Below are 23030 nucleotides of genomic sequence, written 5' to 3' on the forward strand. Positions count from 1 at the left end.
AGAAAGAGAGAGTGTGAGAGAGCGAGGGAGAGAGTGAGTGAGAATGGTAAAGATGGAGTAGGGAGAATAAAAATGAATTTTAATAAGTGCATTTGATATTATCATTTAACAATATTTTTTTTTTTTTTACTTTTCTTTATTTCAAGATAGGTAAATTTGATGAAAAATAAATAATTAAAATTAAAACGAAGATCGGATAATAATAACTTTATTTATCATTTTTTTAAATTTTTATTTGCTTTGTTTGTGCAACAGAACAGTTATACAAAACCTTTGTATGTATGCACAATATCACATAAAGTCACAAAAGAACAGCCACAAGTCAACAACCCACATACAAATTAAAAATACAATATTCAAAACACAATAATAACAACAAGAATAAAAATAATAATAACAATTATACAGTCAAATACAACAAAAATAATAATTAGAACTTTAAAAACGGTAGCTATGGAATGATTATAAAAACACATAGATGAAAATATACAAAAACACAATATTTCCAATATATTCCAAATAAAACAAGTTATAAGCAATAATCCTTAAAAAAACAACAATAATTTTAAAATCATGAAAGTGAGCATTACATCAAGGACAATAATCCATCGCCACGTAACCCTCTCAAATTTTTAATGAAGGTTGTCTCATCTTCCAAAAAGCTTAGCTTATCCTGGAACTCCACTGCAAAACTAGTACACCGCTCAATCGGAGACACGGTAGAACCAACCGGCGTCACAAATTGCCTAAAAGACCTCACCGACCTGGCCTGGTTCCGCAAGACAACATGGTAAAGCGTCGGAAGTTTATTGTGCAGAGCTCTATAAAAGAAAACCAAGTCAAAGTACGTTCTTCTATCAGATAACCTGGAAAGGTCTAATCGCCTCAACATATCCTCTATACTAGCGCCAACAAAACAATCTCCAAACTTAAAACCCATCCAGTTCAAGAACCTATTCTGAACACCCTCAACCAGATCAGAGGCAAAAACTCGTGTACTATTCCACACCACAGTCGAGTACTCCAAGCGACTCCTCACCAAAGATTTGTACAGCAAGTTACAAGTGGAAATGTTGTTAAACCGTCCACAAATCCAAAGGCAAGACCAAGGTCCCGGCGTGCTTTATTGACAATCCGAGCAACATATTCGTGAAAATACAACTTCGTGTCAAATAAAATCCCGAGGTCCTCAACCAATGTCTCAGCGACAATAGCGTGCGTACCAATCCTATAGCTGAAAACAGAGCTCGACGTCTTACGAGACAAAGTCATAATAATAATAATAATAATAATAATAATTTATTTATTTATTTTGTTTTTTGTGCAACAGAACAGCTTAACAAAGCCTTCATATGTTGCACAGTATTATATGAAAATATATACAATAGTTACAATATCTATAAGCAGTTATAAGTAACAATTCATATATAAGTTGAAAATACAATATTTAAATACATAAATATCAGTATACAATAATAAAATAAATTATAAATTTACAATATTGGAAATAATAATTAATGTTTAAGTCACTATTTACAAAAAGTTTACAAAAATACATTAGTTTCGTTCAAGAAACGAACTTGCGGAGAAGTAATAATAATAATAATAATAATAGTTTATTTATTTATTTTGTTTTGTGCAACAGAACAGCTTTACAAAGCCTTCATGTTGCGCAGTATTACATACAAATATATACAATAGTTACAATATCTTTAAAAAGTTATAAGTAACAATTCACATGTAAATTGATAAAACAATATTTAAATACATAAATATTGGAATACAATAATAATAATAAATTATAAATTTACAACAATGGAAATAATAATTAAAGTTTAAGTCACAATTTACAAAAGTTTACAAAATACATTAATTTCGTTCAAGAAACGAACTTGCGGCAAGAAAATCAGACCATCGCCTTTACTATCTTATAAAGCAGTAGCAAATTTACAGATATATGTTGTTAAATGCAAGTTATGAGTCTGTGCATAATTATAAAATAATATTAATAGAATGGCCCAAAACAATTTTAATAACAATAACCGAATTCTATGACATTATCCAGTAATAATAACTACAATTACAAAGAATAACCATTTAGTATTTATACAATTCAGAATTTATAATATACATAATCAGAACATAATTTAATAGTAATATATTTGAAACAGTAAGAATTACAAAGTAATACAAAAGAATAAAACCAGAGCAGTAAATAATTTCTATAAGCAGAAACTAATTCTGAATAAGACTATTTTACCAGTATAAAGTTAAAATATTATTTCGGAAGTTGAATTAAAAGGAAAAGGTTAATAGTTAGACACTGAAATAGGAATGAAGATGGATACAAATACACACACACATATATATACATACATATATATATATATATATACACATATATGCATATACACCATCTAGCATAACCTAGTCAGTGTTACCAACTATTGCTCGATGTATGTCATCAATAGATGGACGAGCAAAAAGATCTAATAGATCAGCGAAACTATTTGCCAGACCAAAGCATCTTAATGCTGGAGAACACTCAGAAACTTTTCTAATGAAGTAATGCCTAAAGCTCCTGATAATAATAATAATAATAATAATAATTATATATATATATATACATAGGATATAATGATAAGTAAAGGTTTCATCACACAGAAATTGAGCTATATAATACGTATTTTATTTATTAAATTCAAAAATTGTTTTATCAAAATAAATTTTGAAATTTCAGCTTCTCCAAGGTTAAATATCAGGTTGTCTAAACTGTATTGAGCCTTTGCGGGCCAAAATTAAATCCAATGTCGGATCCTCATTGGACCCCCCATTTTATTTAAGTGTACCCATACCTACTACATTTACTTGATGCAGTTAAATTTTCAATCTTGAAAATTAAATTAACAGCAAATAATTAAAGTTTCGTTTGAAAAATTTAACCGCGTAAATTTTTTATTTTACTTTTATGACAAAAGATTAAAGATTCTTATTGTTAAATTATGATTCTGTATGAAAAACAAACTGGGGTAGTATAAAAGGAGTGGTTGATAGGTCTGGTATAGTGTTTAGCAATGCTATTATTTGGATTGTACAGTGGAGAGAGCAACAAGATATTTTTCTTTTCTGGGTGCATGATAGAAGATGCGTTAGGGAAAAAGGCAGTGCATGATAAAAAATTGATATTTTATCCCTTCATCTTCTTAGTTTTTTGGGGGCTTAAACGTTTATTTATTGGAGTAACTATTTATTTCAATAAGTCGGGCAGATTCAGTGCAATGTTATTCAACAAGGTTAAAATAAAATTTCAAAGTTGGTACTGTGATTCCCGTTTGTCCAATGGGATGGAAAAACGATCCAAAGCTATACATATAGATAGCTCCATACTTAGATGAATTAAGATTAATTCGGGTCGGTATTTTCCGAGTACGAGGCAAAAACTGCTCAGAAATAAAATTGAATAATCTTCTACCCTTAAATCCAATCGATTTAAAACGTTCTTTCAAAAATCTTTGTATCATTTTTTTCTCAAAATAAATTTTACAGTCTATTACAAATCTGACGAACCCGTAATTAAATATGATAACATATTAGATTGTTTAAGTATTGAACCTTTGTAGGCCAAAATTAAGAATACGTCTATTGTTATTGGAAAATAACATTATGAGACCACATATGCGCCATTTTTATCGATCACCTTCTGCCATAATCTCGTTGCTATAGAAATTCTGTAGTTACTGTTAAAAAAAATTAGGACACGAAGTTTGCACAAGCCTCTTTTGAAACTAACTAAGCATATTCAATAAACCAATATCAGGTCTGTTCAAAAAATACGTAGATTAACGTCATAAAACAAAATGTACTTTATTTAGAAGTTACTTGTCTGGGTCCCCTTCAAAGTACTCTCCTTCCCGACGTACACACTTATCCCAACGATGTTTCTACTTTTAAAAACAGTCCTGGAACGCTTCTTTTGTGATGTTCTTCATTTCCTTCGTCGCATTTGCCTCAATTTAGGGAATCGTCTTAAATCTTCTTCCTTTCAAAGATCTTTTGAATTTGGGGAACAAGAAAAAGTCATAAGAATCGAGGTCAGGTGAGTAGGGTGGGTGGAGAAGAACAGTGATCGAGTGTTTGGCAAAAAACTCACGAGTTCTGAGGGCTGAATGGGCTGGAGCGTTGTTGTGATGAAAAAATCAGTCACCACTCTTCTACATTTCTGGCCTTTTCCGCCGGATAACGTCCCGCAGACGTTTGAGAACTTCAACAAACTTCTCTGATGGTCAGACGTCGATTTTCCCCAACCAGGTTGTTGATTTTGTCTACGTATGTCGTCAGTTGACGTGGAAGGACGTCCAGGACGCTCATCGTCTTCAATCGACTGACGAAACGTCCATGCCACTTAAAAGATATATCGCACGCTTCATAGCAATGTCGCCGTAAGCCGTCTTGAGCATATATAAAGTTTCACTCGCAGATTCTCCGAGCAACAAAATTTCACAGCAACACTTTACTCGTTCAAGTCACTCGTTCTAAAATCCGCCAAACGAAAAAAACATTCTTCCCAAACAACCGCTTAGCTAAGCAACTAATAATGACATTTGCAATCAAGAAACTGCATTGTAATCGTCTGATCTGTACGAACATGGCGACACCAAGTGGATTTAACTGGAACCAACTGGACCCGCGAAATTCAAACAGTCTACATAGTTTTTGAACAGACCTCGCACAATAATTAAAAGAAAGCTTTCAATTGAAAAATTACACTTACGTTAATGTGAAGGAAGAATCTGATGTACTTTAACGAGTTTGTTAATATCAAGCTCGAATTTACTTAAAAACTGTCGTAAGTCGCCGCGTTCGGTAGCACGTTTGGTCATGGCTACAGCATTAAACTCACTTTCAGACAAATACGACGTAATTGGGAATACTATCAGAAATCGTTGAACAATCGGCCATAATCCAAGGATCAGTTGCGGGATTGGCTTTTGAAGCCAAAATTTTTGGTAGCCATTCTTTAATTTTATTCCTATTTCTTCGTTTGTTGTCAGTTCTATAAGTTGTTCTTCTAACTGGGATGTTCCTGATGTCGAGACCCAGTCTGGTATACGAGGTGCGAAATAAAGTAATGAGATTGATTTTTCCTTGCAAGATGTGGCAACCCTGCAACTTGCGTAGGCACACCATCTTTGACCTTGGTCTATAAGCTACTTTTAGTCCAAGCGGCACATTGATGCAACTGCTCAGTCGTGAATTGTGCTGTAATAAGTGAACACGTGTTAGTGTCTCTCGTCATAGAAATAAAACCACAAAATATTGCGCAACGGTATGCCATTTCTTTTTGTGTTATATTGGGTGAAAACGCGACGACAACTTACGGTAAGCTTCAGAAGGTTTTTGGAGAGGAGGTTATGTCAAGATCTCATGTTTTTCGGTGGCATAAAATTTTTAGTGAAGGCAGAACGAATGTTGAAGATGAAGGTCGCAGTGAACGACCATCAACCTCACAGACAGATGTCAACTTGACCAGCGTGCGTGAAATCGTACGATCTGATCGAAGATTATCCGTGAAAATGATTGCAGAAGAACTCAACGTCAATTGAGAAACGGTTCGTCTAATATTAACTGAAAATCATGGTACGAGAAAGATATGTGCAAAAGTGGTCCTCAAAAATCTCGCACAACAACAGCGAGAAGCACGGAAAAATGTGGCAGCCGATCTGTTAGAGGAAACGGAAATCAATCCAGATTTGTTGGGCCGTGTTATCACTGGTGATGAAGGTTGTTTTTTTTTCAATACGATCCAGAGACAAAACGCCAAAATTCGCAATGGTGTTCAAAGGGATCACCCAGACCAAAAAAAGCTCGCATGTCAAAGTCAAAAGTGAAACGCATGCTTGTGTGCTTCTTCGATCCAAGGGAATTGTTCATAAAGAGCGGGTGCCTCCGGGACAAACAGTTAACCAATATTTCTACAAAAAAATTTTAGAAAGACTTCGTAAATGAGTTCTTCGTGTCCGTGCCAACATCGCTGATAATTGGATTCTGCATCACGATAATGCGCCATCCCATACTGCTCTGTCAGTACAGCAATTTTTAACGTCAAACAAATTTCAGTACTACCACAGCCACCTTATTCACCAGATATCGTTCCGTGCGACTTTTTTCTATTTCCAAGAGTTAAAATGGCGGTCAAGGGACACCATTTTCAAACAATACAAGATGTCCAAAAAGCTGTGACGAGGATCTTGGAGGATATTACAGAAGATGAGTTCCAGAAATGTTACGATCAATGGCAGAAGCGCTGGAATAAGTGTGTGCAATCAGAGGGGAACTACTTTGAAGGAGACAACACGAAACATGACTAGAACGGTAAGCAACTTTTTTTTTTCACATCAGTCTCATTACTTTATTGTCCCACCTCGCATAATATTTTTTTCTCTCTTTTGCCACAAACTGCACAGCTGTTATTACCGGTTTTTTGTAATAAATCTTTTTACTCGTGGAAAGACTTTATTAACTCTCTGTATATTGTTTTTGTTTTTTCTAACTTATTTGCGTAGGTCCGTTTTGACTGGTGCTTATCGTACTGCTTTTACCAAATCTTTTTAAAAATTAATTAGTAAATACACTTCCAATATATTTCATCTCTTTTATTAATTATTACACTTTAAATTAGAAATAAAGCTTAATCTTTCCATGGCTCTATATATATATATATATATATATATATATATATATATATATATTCTGAATTTAATTAATTTTTCATAATTGTATTAATTATTATTATTATTTTTTTTAATTTAGCTTCATTTAAAAAATTGAGAATTAAAATTAAGAAGGTTAATTTTATTCTGTTAATAGTATAAAAAAGTGATTATTATTTATAAAAATTGTCTCGTTGTAATAATTTTTCTCCAACCTTTATTATATATTTAGATTTATACATCAAAATTATCAAATAAAACATTTCATTTGAAATCAAATTATACAAGATTACAACTTATTATCTCGATTTGAATCGAGATTTTCTATGTATGAATCGGGTAACGGCGAAACAGATTTTAATGACGCTTAAATTTAATTATTTTCATAGATTTATATTATTTTCATGTATTTAGGCGAAGATACATGAAATATACGGGACCTAAACATAAAATTTTCAAGATTAATAAGCATCGTATGCCAGGTTTACTTAAGAAAAGCTTTATCTCGCCTTCTCTACTTAGCCTATCATTAGCTACCTTCATCTTGTTTACTTTACAAGTACCGGATGTGTAATCGCAACATTATTTGTTTAATTTGACTACACTTGACGCGTTACGTCATTTCCGGTGTGTTTGAAGTTTCAAAATTTGCTTATTTTACTTAGATCTTATTTTACTTTCCATTTACTTTGTGTTAATAATTCAGCAATTTAATTAAATATTTCCTCAAAAAAATGTTGAAACAATAACAAATTGTACCCTTTTTTGAAGGTATTACCTTTTTGAAAGGTAATTCCAAGACACGACTTTTGTTCGGTGATGAATTACTGCTGGGTTATGAGACGTATTTTTATGCCTCAGTGTAATGGTAATTTGTAACTACTAAAGAACATTTTGCATTTTATTTTTCACAACAAAAATGTAATTCTGTAATAGAGTAGATTCCAACAATTTATTTAGCTTGTTTGTAATTGCTTCATTGAAAAGTTACAAAGCTGTTTCCCTAAAATTATAAATTTTTCCTTATTCTTATATAATAACAGCTGAATTTTATAAAATAAATTTTTTTATATTTTTACTTCCTTGAAGTAAAGGAAGTATTTTAATCGGGAAAAATGTCGGTTTCAGATATCAGCAGAAATATCCATTTTGACCATCCCTGAATCCATTCTTGACTATTTTCGGCGTGACGTTTGTACGTATCTCGCGCAACTCAAAAACGATTAGCCGTAGGATGTTGAAATTTTGGATTTAGGACTGTTGTAACATCTATTTTTGCACAATTCCTTTTGATTGTAATCGATTTGACCAAAAATGTAAAAAAAACCCAAAATCCAAAACATATGGCTTTCGGCCTTTTTTTAACAGCAGTAATAAGCTCTCATTGAATGATTTTCAACGGTATATCATATAAGTGGTACTTATTTTCATTGGTTCTAGAGTAATAACCAGATAAAATTTTAATTAATCAAATATTTGGGTCTTACAAGGGGGCACATCGGTTCGAATAAGACTTCATTTCCTTTTTTTTTTTTAACTTTTTTTAAAGTTAAATGTATTGAATTATTAATAATTATTAACCTCTGATTGTAAATAAATGTTTAATATAAATAATAATTCAATAATAACAATAAAATTAAAAAAAAAAAAAAAAAAAAAAAAAAAGAAGTAATTAGTGAAATAAAATTTGATGTACTATTCATTTAAAAAAAAAATCGATATATGTAATTTTAATAGGCGCACAAGGAAGTCATGTGTTCGCATCAGATTTTTTAATAAAAAATAATATACGTGTTTATACATATATATATATTTTATATACGTACAAGTACCTAAAATGGTGGGCGTTCTACAGTTTCGAATTCTGTTTGTATGTTTCGAATTCTGTTTTTGCAGGGGCAGATAAATATGAAGAATACAGAACAATTAGTTTAACTAGTCATGCATCAAAAATATTAACTAGAATTCTATACAGAAGAATTGAGAGGAGAGTGGAAGAAGTGTTAGGAGAATACCAATTTGGTTTCAGGAAAAGTATAGAGACAAGGGAAGCAATTTTAGGCCTCAGATTAATAGTAGAAGGAAGATTAAAGAAAAACAAACCAACATACTTGGCGTTTATAGACCTAGAAAATGCATTCGATAACGTAGACTGGAATAAGACGTTCAGCATTTAAAAAAAATTAGGGTTCAAATACAGAGATAGAAGAACAATTGGTAACATGTACAGGAACCAAACAGCAACAGTAACAATTGAAGAACATAAGAAAGAAGCCGTAATAAGGAAGGGAGTCCGACAAGGATGTTCCCTATCTCCGTTACTTTTTAATTTTTACATGGAACTAGCAGTTAATGATGTTAAAGAACAATTTAGATTCGGAGTAACAGTACAAGGTGAAAAGATAAAGATGCTACGATTTGCTGATGATATAGTAATTCTAGCCGAGAGTAAAAAGGATTTAGAAGAAACAATGAACGGCATAGATGAAGTCCTACGCAAGAACTATCGCATGAAAATAAACAAGAACAAAAGAAAAGTAATGAAATGTAGTAGAAATAACAAAGATGGACCACTGAATGTGAAAACAGGAGGAGAAAAGATTATGGAGGTAGAAGAATTTTGTTATTTGGGAAGTAGAATTACTAAAGATGGACGAAGCAGAGCGATATAAAATGCCGAATAGCACAAGCCAAACGAGCCTTCAGTAAGAAATATAATTTGTTTACATCAAAAATGAATTTAAATGTCAGGAAAAGATTTTTGAAAGTGTATGTTTGGAGTGTCGCTTTATATGGAAGTGAAACTTGGACAATCGGAGTATCTGAGAAGAAAAGATTAGAAGCTTTTGAAATGTGGTGCTATAGGAGAATGTTAAAAATCAGACGGGTGGATAAAGTGGCAAATGAAGAGGTATTGCGGGAAATAGATGAAGAAAGAAGCATTTGGAAAAATATAGTTAAAAGAAGAGATAGACTTATAGGCCACATACTAAGGCATCCTGGAATAGTCGCTTTAATATTGGAAGGAAAAAATTGTGTAGGCAGGCCACGTTTGGAATATGTAAAACAAATTGTTAGGGATGTAGGATGTAGAGGGTATACTGAAATGAAACGACTAGCACTAGATAGGGAATCTTGGAGAGCTGCATCAAACCAGTCAAATGACTGAAGACAAAAAAAAAGTTTGTAAAAATGGAAAAAAATTCCAATGAAAAAATTTTGATTTTTTCTGTATGCCATTTTGTCTGTATTAATGAAAAATTTATATCTCAAGATCAGATTGGGAGAATCACAATAATATTTGGTACACAAATTTACACCAACGTTGTCTAATAAATAAAAAATTTGACTGAAAACACGTTCTCATATTTCTAACGGCGGTCGTGTCAATTTTTTAATTCTGTATATTTCCATAATCCTTAGTTTTATCATATTACGTTTTATTTGAAAAAATCTTATGCATTTTATTTTCGAAAAAAAATGACACCTTAGTTTTGTAATCGGTTGATGAAATAACCAACTTATGACAGAAAACGTAAGGCATAATTTTCTGTCAGGTTTCATCTTCTCTATTAAATTGGTTACTTGATTTATTATGTTAATTGATTTACTATTAATTTCACTTATTATTAATATTGTTTAAACTATTTCATTAATTATTTCCAGGTATGTAATAACTTTTATCAAGATAAAAGTATTAAAAATAATTACCTGAGGTAATCCAACAATTTTATTATTTTTTTATTTATTATTTTTACAATTTTTTTCATTTTTTTTATTAACCCCGGGTTGGTCTAATGATAAACTCATCGTCGTAAATCAGTTGACGTTGAAGTTCTCAGATTCAAATCCTAATAAAAGTAGTTACTTTTATTGGAATTTGATTACTATATCATCGATACTGGTGTTCTTTAGTGGATGGGTTTTCAATCAACCACACGTCTCAGAAGTAGTCTACATGAATTTGTGTAAGACTACAAATTTACCAACACAGTTGCATTACACTGATAAGTCGCTAATGATTTTAATTGTTGATGCGACTAATAAATAAAAGTATTAAAAAAAAATTACAAAACAACAGTAATTAAGATCACGTAATTAACTTTTATTTTTGAATTAGTAGTAATTATTGTGAACTCAATGAAACATGTTCAAAGTGACACCCAGTAGAGATTAGACGATTGTCTATTCTGTCATGGCCCGATTCAGTCGTGCATGGTGAAACTATATATTTATTCTTTTTTCCAGAGGTAGATCTTTCAACAAATCGAGAATATTTTCTATCAAATAAATGATGTATATTCTTTATTTAGATATTTAACAGAATCACAGTATTAGATAGCGGTTTATAATACCTGCCCGTACGTTTAAGGAAAATTGTTGTTGATGGCTGCTCTTGTAGAAATTACAAGGATTTTGTCATTCCCAATATGTTGAGTGTTAAGGTTTACAAGACCGTTTACGCTTCATCTGCGAATAGAATGCCGATAGAAAGGAAGGGTACTTCGATAATCTTTCTTTGAAACCGGTTACAGTAATCCAGTTTACAAGGGTAATAGTCTACAGTTAGCTCTTGTACATATTTAAAGTATTAAAAGAAAAGGTGGTTGTTTAAAATACATCAAACATTTATGTGTCTTACATTTTCTGCTGTTGCCAAAGAAACACGATTTCTTTCACGAGAAAGAAATCTTCAACGCGATTTAAATTAACAATTTATGTACTTCTTTGTTTTCCTAGTTCATGATTCGCCGGCCTAAATGAACGCATTTTTTTAAGCTGTATGTAAATCTTTCAAAAAATATTTAGTTTGGTACATGTCTATTAGTGAATCTATTTTGATATTCTTCTTGCCTCAGTATAATAAATCAAGTACCTGGTTTCACAGAGGAGGTGATTAAATATGACAGAAAATTATGCAAAATTTGGCATCATAAATTCGTTATTTTGTCAGTGATTTTCAAAACTATGGTGCCATTTTGTTCACAATAAAATGTTTAACGTTTTGGTAGGTGAAACATAACAAGATAAATGTAAGGATTATCGAAATATGAAGGATTGAAAAATTGACGCGGCTGTAATTTTGAAATTTTTGAACGCGTTTACACTATAATTTTTTATTTCTTGGACAACGTTGGTGTAAATATGTATATCAAATATTATTTTGGTTCCTTAATCCAATCTTGAGATTTTTTTTTGTCTTCAGTCATTTGACTGGTTGATGCAGCTCTCCAAGATTCCCTATCTAGTGCTAGTCGTTTCATTTCAGCATACCCTCTACATCCTACATTCCTAACAATTTGTTTTACATATTCCAAACGTGGCCTGCCTACACAATTTTTTCCTTCTACCTGTCCTTCCAATATTAAAGCGACTATTCCAGGATGCCTTAGTATGTGGCCTATAAGTCTGTCTCTTCGTTTAAGTATATTTTTCCAAATGCTTCTTTCTTCATCTATTTGCTGCAATACCTCTTCATTTGTCACTTTATCCACCCATCTGATTTTTAACATTCTCCTATAGCACCGCATTTCAAAAGCTTCTAATCTTTTCTTCTCAGATACTCCGATTGTACAAGTTTCACTTCCATATAAAGCGACACTCCAAACATATACTTTCAAAAATCTTTTCCTGACATTTAAATTAATTTTTGATGTAAACAAATTATATTTCTTACTGAAGGCTCGTTTCGCTTGTGCTATTCGGCATTTTATATCGCTCCTGCTTCGTCCATCTTTAGTAATTCTACTTCCCAAATAACAAAATTCCTCTACCTCCATAATCTTTTCTCCTCCTATTTTCACATTCAGTGGTCCAACTTTGTTATTTCTACTACATTTCAATACTTTTGTTTTGTACTTGTTTATTTTCATGCGATAGTTCTTGCGTAGGACTTCATCTATGCCGTTCATTGTTTCTTCTAAATCCTTTTTACTCTCGGCTAGAATTACTATATCATCAGCAAATCGTAGCATCTTTATCTTTTCGCCTTGTACTGTTACTCCAAATCTAAATTGTTCTTTAACATCGTTAACTGCTAGTTCCATGTAAAGATTAAAAAGTAACAATAGGGAACATCTTGTCGGACTCCCTTTCTTATTACGGCTTCTTTCTTATGTTCTTCAATTATTACTGTTGCTGTTTGGTTCCTGTACATGTTAGCAATTGTTCTTCTATCTCTGTAATTGAACCCTAATTTTTTTAAAATGTTGAATATTTTATTCCAGTTTACGTTATCGAATGCCTTTTCTAGGCCTATAAACGCCAAGTATGTTGATTTGTTTTTCTTTAATCTTCCTTCTACTATTAATATGAGCCCTAAAATTGCTTCCCTTGTCCCTATACTTTTCCTGAAACCAAATTGGTCTTCTTCTACCACTTCTTTCACTCTCCTCTCAATTCTTCTGTATAGAATTCTAGTTAAGATTTTTGATGCGTGACTAGTTAAACTAATTGTTCTGTATTCTTCACATTTATCTGCCCCTGCTTTCTTTGGTATTATGACTGTAACACTTTTTTTGAATTCTGATGGAACTTCTCCTTTTTCTTAAATATTACACACCAGTTTGTATAATCTATCAATCGCTTCCTCACCTGCACTGCGCAGTAATTTTACAGATCTTCCGTCTATTCCAGGAGCCTTTCTGCCATTTAAATCTTTTAATGCTCTCTTAAATTCAGATCTTGAGATATATTTTTCATGAATAAACAAAAAGTGGCGGACAGAAGGAAAACGAAGGGGAAATCTTTTTTTTTCATGAGAGATTTTTTTGTTCATTCTAACACAGAGAATCCGAAAATGTATAACTAGGATACCAATTTAGGTACATCTGTATGTATATATATATATTAATTTTTCTTTTTAACTTTCACATACCAAATGAATAAAATATTATAAAGCTGTTTGAAAATAATTTTTTCTAAGTACCCTTATACATTGAAGTCAATTGTAAACATTTTTCCTACAGATTTTATATTTTTATTCTTTCTCTGAAAGGGATAAATGAAGTGTAAAGATTTTTATTAAAGCAAAGAAAATTAAAAAGGTAAATCGTATTTTGTTATATTAAATTGGTTTAACTTCAATAATTAACAACAGCGTTTGTTTTTTCTTAATTCTATCTAAATTTAGTAATATTTTAATGTAATTATATACTCATAAATCATATAACTTAATCAAGTTTTTAGACGAAAATTAGGTTATTTTAAAATATTTTAATCTCTTTAATTACTTTTCTTCTTTAGTATCACTGTTCAATCAATCAAAATATGTTTATTAGTTTTTATTAGACTATATTCTCAATATTCCCGAAAATTAATTTCTTTTTCCTTTTTACTTTCCTGGTGAATATAACTTGAATATTAAAGGGGAAAATATGGTGATCATGTCAGAAATAGGATATCTATTTTTTTACTTTTTAGGGTCTAATTCATCTAGACTCAAAAAACGAAGTGTTTGTGTGTCGCACTGCTTTCGGCCTTACATCTCAGAATTGATCGAACAAATTTTCTTCAATTTGACTCAAGTATTTCTATTTAAGGAATTGATCATTTTAATGTATATTCAAAATTCGTTTAGGGGAACGGGGATATCACGAAATAACATATTTCGATTTTCTTCAGAGACATTTTAGAGATTAAAGAAAATTAATTACCGATAAAATGAATATAAAAGTAATCCAAATATATTTTTTACAAAAATCATACAGTTTTGAATTAGCGCTCGAATCAAAGAGAAAAAAAAATCTGATGTGGACACTATTAAATTAAATATACACTTTTTTTTCTGCACTTCATTTAAACTTATCTCATTTGAAAGTGAGATACGATCCTCCAATTCTTTAATAAAGTGGACAGTTACATAATTGCATTGTGGTGGATACCAAATTGTATCACATTTTTTTGTGGTGTTCGTATAAGCAGTTTATATATTATTAATCTTGTTTCACGTTGCTCAATTAGTTATGTGGTGTAAGTGAAAGCGTGTCGGATCCGTAATCATGCACATATCGATTCGAATCCAACTTTAAATGCATATATTTAACTTTTTTTTTTAAATTTAAATATAGTGATTAAATTTAAATTAAAAAAAAAGTTAAAAAAAGGAATTGAAGTCGGATTCAAACCAATGTACTTCTTGTAACATCCAGATATTTCATAAATTAAAATTTTATTTGGCTATAACTCTGTAACCAATGAAAATAAGTACCGTTTATGATATATCGTTGAAAAGCTTTCAATGAGGTCTTATTACTGCAGTTAAGAAAAAGTCCAAAATCCAAAAATGTTTTGGATTTTTGACTTTTTTTGGACCAGTCAATTGCAATCGAAAGGGGAGATGCACAACTAGATGTTAGAACAGTCCTAAATCCAAAATTTCAACATCCTGCGGCTAATAGTTTTTGAGTTATGCGAGGTACATACAGGTACGTACAGACACGTCACGCAGAAACTAGTGAAAATGGATTCAGGGATGTTCAAAATGGATATTACTGTTGAAATATGAAAATCGAAATTTTTCGCGATCACAATACAAGTAAATTTTTTAATTCATACAAGGAAATAAATAAGGACAGTTTTAGTTGAGCGGATGGTCCTAGATTGATTATCTATCTCTCCACTTGACAGCGCTTCTAAGTAAAGATGGCGAATCTTGAACAGAAAGCTATCTTCTTTACCCTTTTTTCTAAATGTTAATCCGTAGTTACAGTTGGATGTGCGTACAATAATATTCATCGATGACATAATCTGTTTGAAACGACAGGTTGTCTGTTTAGAGGTAAGCGTACGAATGTGTTTGAAGAAAATTTTGAACGTGTCACGGAGTCTTTCCATAGTAGTCCTAAAAAATTTATTAGGATATGTTAGGTCGGCTGTGAACTAGCGAAGCCGGTGTGGTTTTCTCTACGGAAACGGTTACTTAAGAGTCCATACCGTTTACACCTGTAACATGCTTTGACGTCTACTAAGTTCTGCGCATCAGGTTCGCGATCGAAATGTTGTAGTATGAATGAATATTTGCGGTACTTTCTTAATCGTACTGTGTTTAGCTATGGATTAACATTTCATCTTAGCGAAAAAGTTAATAATGTCCGTAACTGGGGGTCAGAATATCTCCATGAACTCTTACAATGCAAAAGGGACTCGGCAAAATTAATTATTTTCCTTGCAAGATAGACCAGATACTTTTATTTGGCGATATGTTTGTGCGACTCGTCAATGGTTTAACTGTACGGGATCGGTCGATGACATTTTCTCCGATTGTCGGATCGTTTGGCTTAGACCATATGACACAGCTTGTTTGTACTGGTCTCCGAGGTCACCCTAACTGATCCCGTGTGATTTTCCATTTGGGGTTTTATAAAGGATCTTGTGTAAGCGCTTCCGTTACCTATTGATCTACCCGATTTGAAGGGCAGGATTCAAGAAGCGTTGTCGCTTCCATCGCTTCAGAAATGCCGGTTAAAGTTTGAAAGAACTCTTTAACCGATTAGATGAAAGCTGCGTGACAAAGTTGCTGACATTTAGCCCTTTTAGGGAAAACTGTAAGAATTATTCTTTCATTTTATCTGAGACTCATTACTGTAAGACAAGTTAAGAAATATGTATTTGCATCAGTAAGCAAATATTCATGCAGGCGCAGGTGTATTTACCAGCCTGTTTCAACTTTCAGCAGCTGTTGGAAAAAATTCCACAAATTTTGACGGGGAGGTTGCTGCTGTTACACTGGCTTTCAAAAAGATGACTGATACTGCCTAAAAAAGATAGTGTTGCTGTCAGATTCGAAGGCAGCACTGCTTGCGATTGCCTCTCGTCAACTCCCGTCTACTTATGGAATCCTTGCGTGCCGAAAAAACATGGTAAACTTCAGTAAAACCGTAGATGGACTAGTGATGCGATGGATTCCGGCCCATTGCGTTATCTATGGAAATGAACAAGCGAATTCCTGTACAAGTTTATACGGGATCTGGGGGAGATGGTATGCCTCGAGTTCGTTTTTAAGGACAGCGGGTGCCCGGGTGCTCACCAACCATGTTAATTTGAACCAATATCGGTTCCACCTGGCAGCTGATGAGCTGTACGTCTGCAGGGAGGTCCAGTCAAATGAACACCTGATGTTTGACTCACCTGCTCTTGGGGGGGGGGGGGGCAGAGACCGGGCCCCCCTGGAACTTGAAGGTGAAGGGGAAAATTAACCACTTTCAACCGGCGAGTCAATGTGGCCAGAGCCGCATTGTCAGACCGTGTGGCAGTTCCTTGATGCGGTTGCTATGTTCAACCGACATCAGTATTTTACTTAAGGGAAAGATTTCTAACGCACTGCTGTGGAAATCTAACCTTGAGATATATGGATGACCACCAGTCAATTAGGGCTGCAAGCGCTTTAATATGGTGGAATGGTAGTTTACCGACATTTCTGGCATTTAGCGACCTAGGCGTGGCAGCGAATTGCTGTTTTGACAAAGCAAATTTTAATTTATAGATGTCATATATATTTTTAGTAGTTGACGGGGTGTGCTTACTCTTTTTAGTAAATGTATGACAAGTGAGTGGTTGGGGCACGTAAGCCGGTGGTGTATAACACCGCGCTTAGTCCGCTCACGCTGTTAGGTAAGCTCTAGGAGCTATTTAGAACGCTGGTCGCTAAACCGTTTCGAGGCTCAGTAGCTGTTTGTGGTACAGACATTCGGTCTTATGCTTTAGGGCGACCGAATGGGGTGGTGGCGGGAGAAATGCCAAGCAAACCAATAAAAAGTCGACTCTAAAAACGATCTCCATTAACTTTACCTATAGCAGTAGCAGTGGCATGATTTAAGCTAGCTACGAGTCACGATTATTTGCGACATCATCTAAACAGAATAGGAATAGCTGAGACTATGCAACGAAGAAGAAATGTCAGCCGATCATGTATTTGTATGTCCAGCAACTTTATCTAAGGTAACTGATAAGAGCTATGTTAATATGGCGGCAGTATATCGGGCTGTGAGGAATAAAATGGCAGAAATGCCTACTTTGGTGTAGAAGAAAAAAAAATTAAAAGGTATTAAGTAGATCTAAATCTACTACATTCCTTTATATTATTTTTTTATTAGAAGAGTCTTATTTCCTAAGAATAGTACAACGGTTTTTCCTTCATAACATAAAATCCGTAAACTGTATAAAAATTTGTATTACATCATTGAAATCGGCAAAAAAATAAATCTGAAGAAGAAGACGATGCTATAATCGAAAAAAATCAGTATTCTTTATGTATAATTTAAGCACAAACTTTGTTAATTTTTAAACAATTAATTTAAATTTTTCAACGTAGCTATATTCTTAATTTCATCCGTGGTGAAATGGTTGCATCTCGGTTTTTAATCCAGAGGTCCCGGGTTCTAATCCCGGACAGGCATGGCAATTTTCTTACGATACAAATATCCATTTCCATATACCACGCACAAGCTTCAAGCTTATGTAGCGATATCATCAAGCCAGAAAAAAAATCGTATAAAATTTAGTTTGAAAGATATAAAATTGGAACAAATTATCATAAAAACCTTTTTAAATAAATATAAGTAACTTAATTGTTGTATTTTGGAAGTTAAGGCACATTTTTCTGTGGAACATTATAAATATCTTTTTAAAGTGTTAGAAATTTTCACTGATATAAGTGAGAATATATACGGTGTCACTATTTTAGGAATGATTAAAAAGGAAACCAAATTTTTTCACCCTAATATTTTTGAAATTACTTTAAAAGCTATATATACCTATAATTTAGTTTCAGTTTTTCAATTTCCTTTTAGGGACGGTTTATTAAGTAAAATATAAGATGTACTTTAATGTAAAATGTTGTAAGTTATCATTGGAGTTGCATTTAAAAGATTTTTTTACAATAGATCGAAAAGAAATACAAAAAAAAAAAATTAATCGCTGTAAATATTTTAGGAGTAGTTTTAAGGGAAATTAAAGTAAAGATTATTCTGAATATTGTTAGAATAAATATTACTGTTTTTTTTTTTTTTTTTTTTTTTTTTTTATGAATAATTCACTTAAGTTCGGATCTTGTAAGTGGGAATATAATATGGAAATGTTTGTAGCATATGAAAAATTTGCATGCCCGATCGGAATTCGAACCTGGGACGTTCGGATTAAAGACCGAGACGCTACCATTCTACCACGTACATCATCAGAATTTTAGTTTTGCATTTCTATTGAAGCAGGTTAGGTCGGTTGTTTTTTTACTTCTCTTTTTACATCCATAAGAGTGAGAGAGAAAAAAATGTCCTTCTTGACTGTACCTTACTAAGGAAAATATTTTTATTTACTCTATTTCAAACTTTTTATTTCTTTTCAACCCTTTATTATAAACCTATTCGGCATCCTGGAATAGTCGCTTAATATTGAAGGGACAGGTAGAAGGAAAAAATTGTGTAGGCAGGCCACGTTTGGAATATGTAAAACAAATTTTTAGGGATGTTGGATGTGGGGAGTATGCCGAGATGAAACGACTAGCACTAGTTAGGGAATCTTGGAGAGCTGCATCAAACCAGTCAAATGACTGAAGACAAAAAAAAATTGTGGTTATTAATTAAGATTCCTTACTTTTCTGAAGACATTCCCAATGGAATAGCTATGCTGAATTTTATCTTTTTAATTATCCTGGTAAATCGGACAGTTGAGTAGCTTAATAATAATAATAATATTACTATTATAATTATTATTTTAATAATTATTTACAACATTTAAGTGATTTTGAGTTTTCATGTAGGTGTTAGACATTTTTTTTTTTACTATCTACAAACGAAAATGGGCACAAGAGAATTAAAAAAAAATGATACTTCCACTGTTTGTATAACAAGTTACCAGTCAAAAAAAAAAATCAAGATATCAAAAATCGTTTTTTATAATAAAACTAAAAATTTCTTTTCTTCAATCTGTAACATAAATTTGTAACGAAATTCTAATATTTAGTCATTTTTGTCGATTTCCATTCCAAAATTCTATTTGTTTATAAAGAATTTGCATTATTAAACATATTCGCGAGGTATTTCAGTTTTTATAATTTGGTAAAATTGAAAACCTTCCGATGTTCAAGACTAGTGAAGTTTTCTTTTACATTAAAATATAATCTGTGATTTGTTTAGGTGAACAACTAAACGTAGTTAGAAATTAGTGTATCAATATAAAAAAAAATTATAGATATCTTTAATTTAATTGGTCTCCAAATATACGTGACATTCCAGAACTCCTCTTATATTTCCGAATCAGAAATTTATATGGTAGGTATTCTTATAGTATTCGGTATGTTCTTTCCGAATATAATATCAGTTTTTTCAAAACTCGCGTTATAAATAACATAAAAAGATGTTAAATTTTCATTATTTGTTATAGCTTCCGTTTCAATACGGGTCTTATCCTCTTAGCCTATCAGAAGCATTGAGCAATTAGGGGGTCCCCGTGCATGTGGGGATCGCCTTGACGTGAAGAGGCCGCGGGCACTCTGCTCTCGTATCTGATGGCGTCTACAGGTAGTAAGTATAAGCGATATGTATCTGTGCCTGGTTAGTTTATGACGTAAGTTTGGTGTATTGATATTATGATGTAATGTTTTTAATTTATAATTCTGTTGTTTGGTTAGTATTGAGTATTTTTCTTTTGACGTATATTATGACTTTATGATGTTTATCTGATCTTGGGGTTAATTCCCTGTTTCTTGGGATCTTATTATAGTATGTAGTTTTTTGTATTTACTGCATTCCTTGGGGATTAGCTGTTTGGCTGCATATTTGTACTGCTGTTCGATGTATGCATTTATATATTTTGCATTGATCGTGTAATATTTATGAATATCTCATTTCAGGGGTATTTTTATGTACTTGCTGATTGGTTTTGATGATTTATTTTATATGATGTTTGTATTGTTGTGAAACTTGATATTCTCTTGAATTTTTCTTCTCTTATATTTGTATACGTTATATGATATGTTATTTATTGTGTATTCTATATATTTCTTACGTATTTTTTGCTTTGTTTTGGAACTTACAGTATGTTTAATATGTCATTTTTCTTTGTATTTTAATTTCATAATCTGTTTTATTTTATTTTGTTGCATTGTGATGTATCATTTTTGCTGTGATTGATGTGTTTTTTGTTGATGTTCCTATTGTGAGGCGTTTGCACTATGACCTAGAATGTCTGAATCGACGTATTACTCCCCTTCCAAAAGGAATTCTTCATTAGTGGTACCAGAAAGGATGAATAGCCACGGATTGTGGTTTAGTCGGTAGTGCGCAGGTTTATATATGCATATTAATAACATCTTGCGGCGTCTGTTAGCAAGCCCTACACAGCTTAGGAGTCCGTAAATGGACTCCCCACCTCTTTAACAAAAAACCAAGAAAAAGAAAAAAAAGACCTATCAGAAGCATTCATTTCTAAAATTCTAAGTGGCGATTTTTGCTGTTTATTTGTGAAGCAGAAATTTTATCATGTTTTGTTGTTGAAAAATTAAAATTTTAATGATAATTAAATAGGTTTGAAAGTTAAAATGAATGGAGAAGCAAGTAAGAGTAGTAAAAGTTGTAGAAATTTTATTAATTTTTCCAATTCCTGGCCACTTTTTCATTCAGCCAGATAGTGTTTGGTAGTACCGAAGAGAAATGAAAAAAAAACCAATCACTGCTAATCCACTTTTTTATAGACATCTTCAAACACCACGGTACTGTTCTGTTATAAATCCATTTAAATTCGAATATTTTTGACGAAAATACCATAAATTTGTATTTATTGTTAGTAATTATTTTAGAAACCATTCTATAAAATTATAAATAATTTGTTAACATAATGTTATCAACCTCTCTAAAATTCTGTTTATATGCTGTCACTTACTTACCTTCCTTCAAACGCCAGTAAAACCTTAACGATGAATGAATCATTCATATATTTTATTTTATGCACCTTCATTTATAAAATATTACCATGTATACCCTCGTTTAATTACATCTTAGAATAACCTTTTTATAGTACTTTCTATAGAATAATCTTTTCACTAGCACAAGGTGAAAAGATGCTACGATTTGCTGATGATATAGTAATTCTAGCCGAAAGTAAAAAGGATTTAGAAGAAACAATGAAGTCCTACGCAAGAAGTATCGCATGAAAATAAACAAGAACAAAACAAAAGTAATGAAATGTAGTAGAAATAACAAGGATGGACCACTGAAGGTGAAAATAGGAGGAGAAAAGATTATGGAGGTAGAAGAATTTTGTTATTTTGGAAGTAGAATTACTAAAGATGGACGAAGCAGGAGCGATATAAAATGCCGAATAGCACAAGCTAAACGAGCCTTCAGTAAGATATATAATTTGTTTACATCAAAAATTAATTTAGACTTCAGGAAAACATTTTTGGACGTATATGTTTGGAACGTAGCTTTGTATGGAAGTAATGAAACTTGTACGATCGGAGTACCTGACAAGAAAAGATTAGAAGCTTTTGAAATGTGGTGCTGTAGGAGAATGTTAAAAATCAGATGGGTGGATAAAGTGACAAATGAAGAGGTATTGCGGCAAATAGATGAAGAAAGAAGCATTTGGAAAAATATATTTAAAAGAAGAGACAGACTTATTGGCCACATACTAAGGCATCCTGGAATAGTCGCTTTAATATTGGAAGGACAGGTAGAAGGGAAAAATTGTGTAGGCAGGCCACGTTTGGAATATGTAAAACAAATTGTTAGGGATGTAGGATGTAGAGGGTATATTGAAATGAAACGACTAGCACTAGATAGGGAATCTTGGAGAGCTGCATCAAACCAGTCAAATGACTGAAGACAAAAAAAAAAGAAAAGAATAACCTTTAATCGATGGTTCAGCAATAAGTAGTTAAATTCAGATGCTAAGTTATATTTCGATTCGATATAATGATAGATATTTTCACACATAAATAAAGACATTTTAGATAAATTTTTTATTCACTATTTATTTTTATTATTTGTTTGTTGACAGATATAATTTTCATTTAATTATATTATATATATAATAAAATGTATAATTATAAAAATATATAACAATTTGTTACAATGTATAACGTAATTATTTTATCATTATACGGGAACTTTTTAAAGCAAAGTACAGTTGGCAGTACTGCTTTATGCAGAGGGATCTTGCCACTCGGTCATCATAGAGCAGTGGAACGGTCAACAACATACTTTCGCTGTAAAACTTTTTCACAAACGATAGTTTGGAATATGAGCAGGAGAAGTTTAAAAAATCTTTTTTTTGTAACTCTGTATTAGTAAGGTGTAAAATGCTGTTCTATTGTAAATACAGTAC

This window comes from Lycorma delicatula, chromosome 11 (genome assembly GCF_047948215.1).
Source record: "Lycorma delicatula isolate Av1 chromosome 11, ASM4794821v1, whole genome shotgun sequence".
Classification (NCBI taxonomy): domain Eukaryota; kingdom Metazoa; phylum Arthropoda; class Insecta; order Hemiptera; family Fulgoridae; genus Lycorma; species Lycorma delicatula.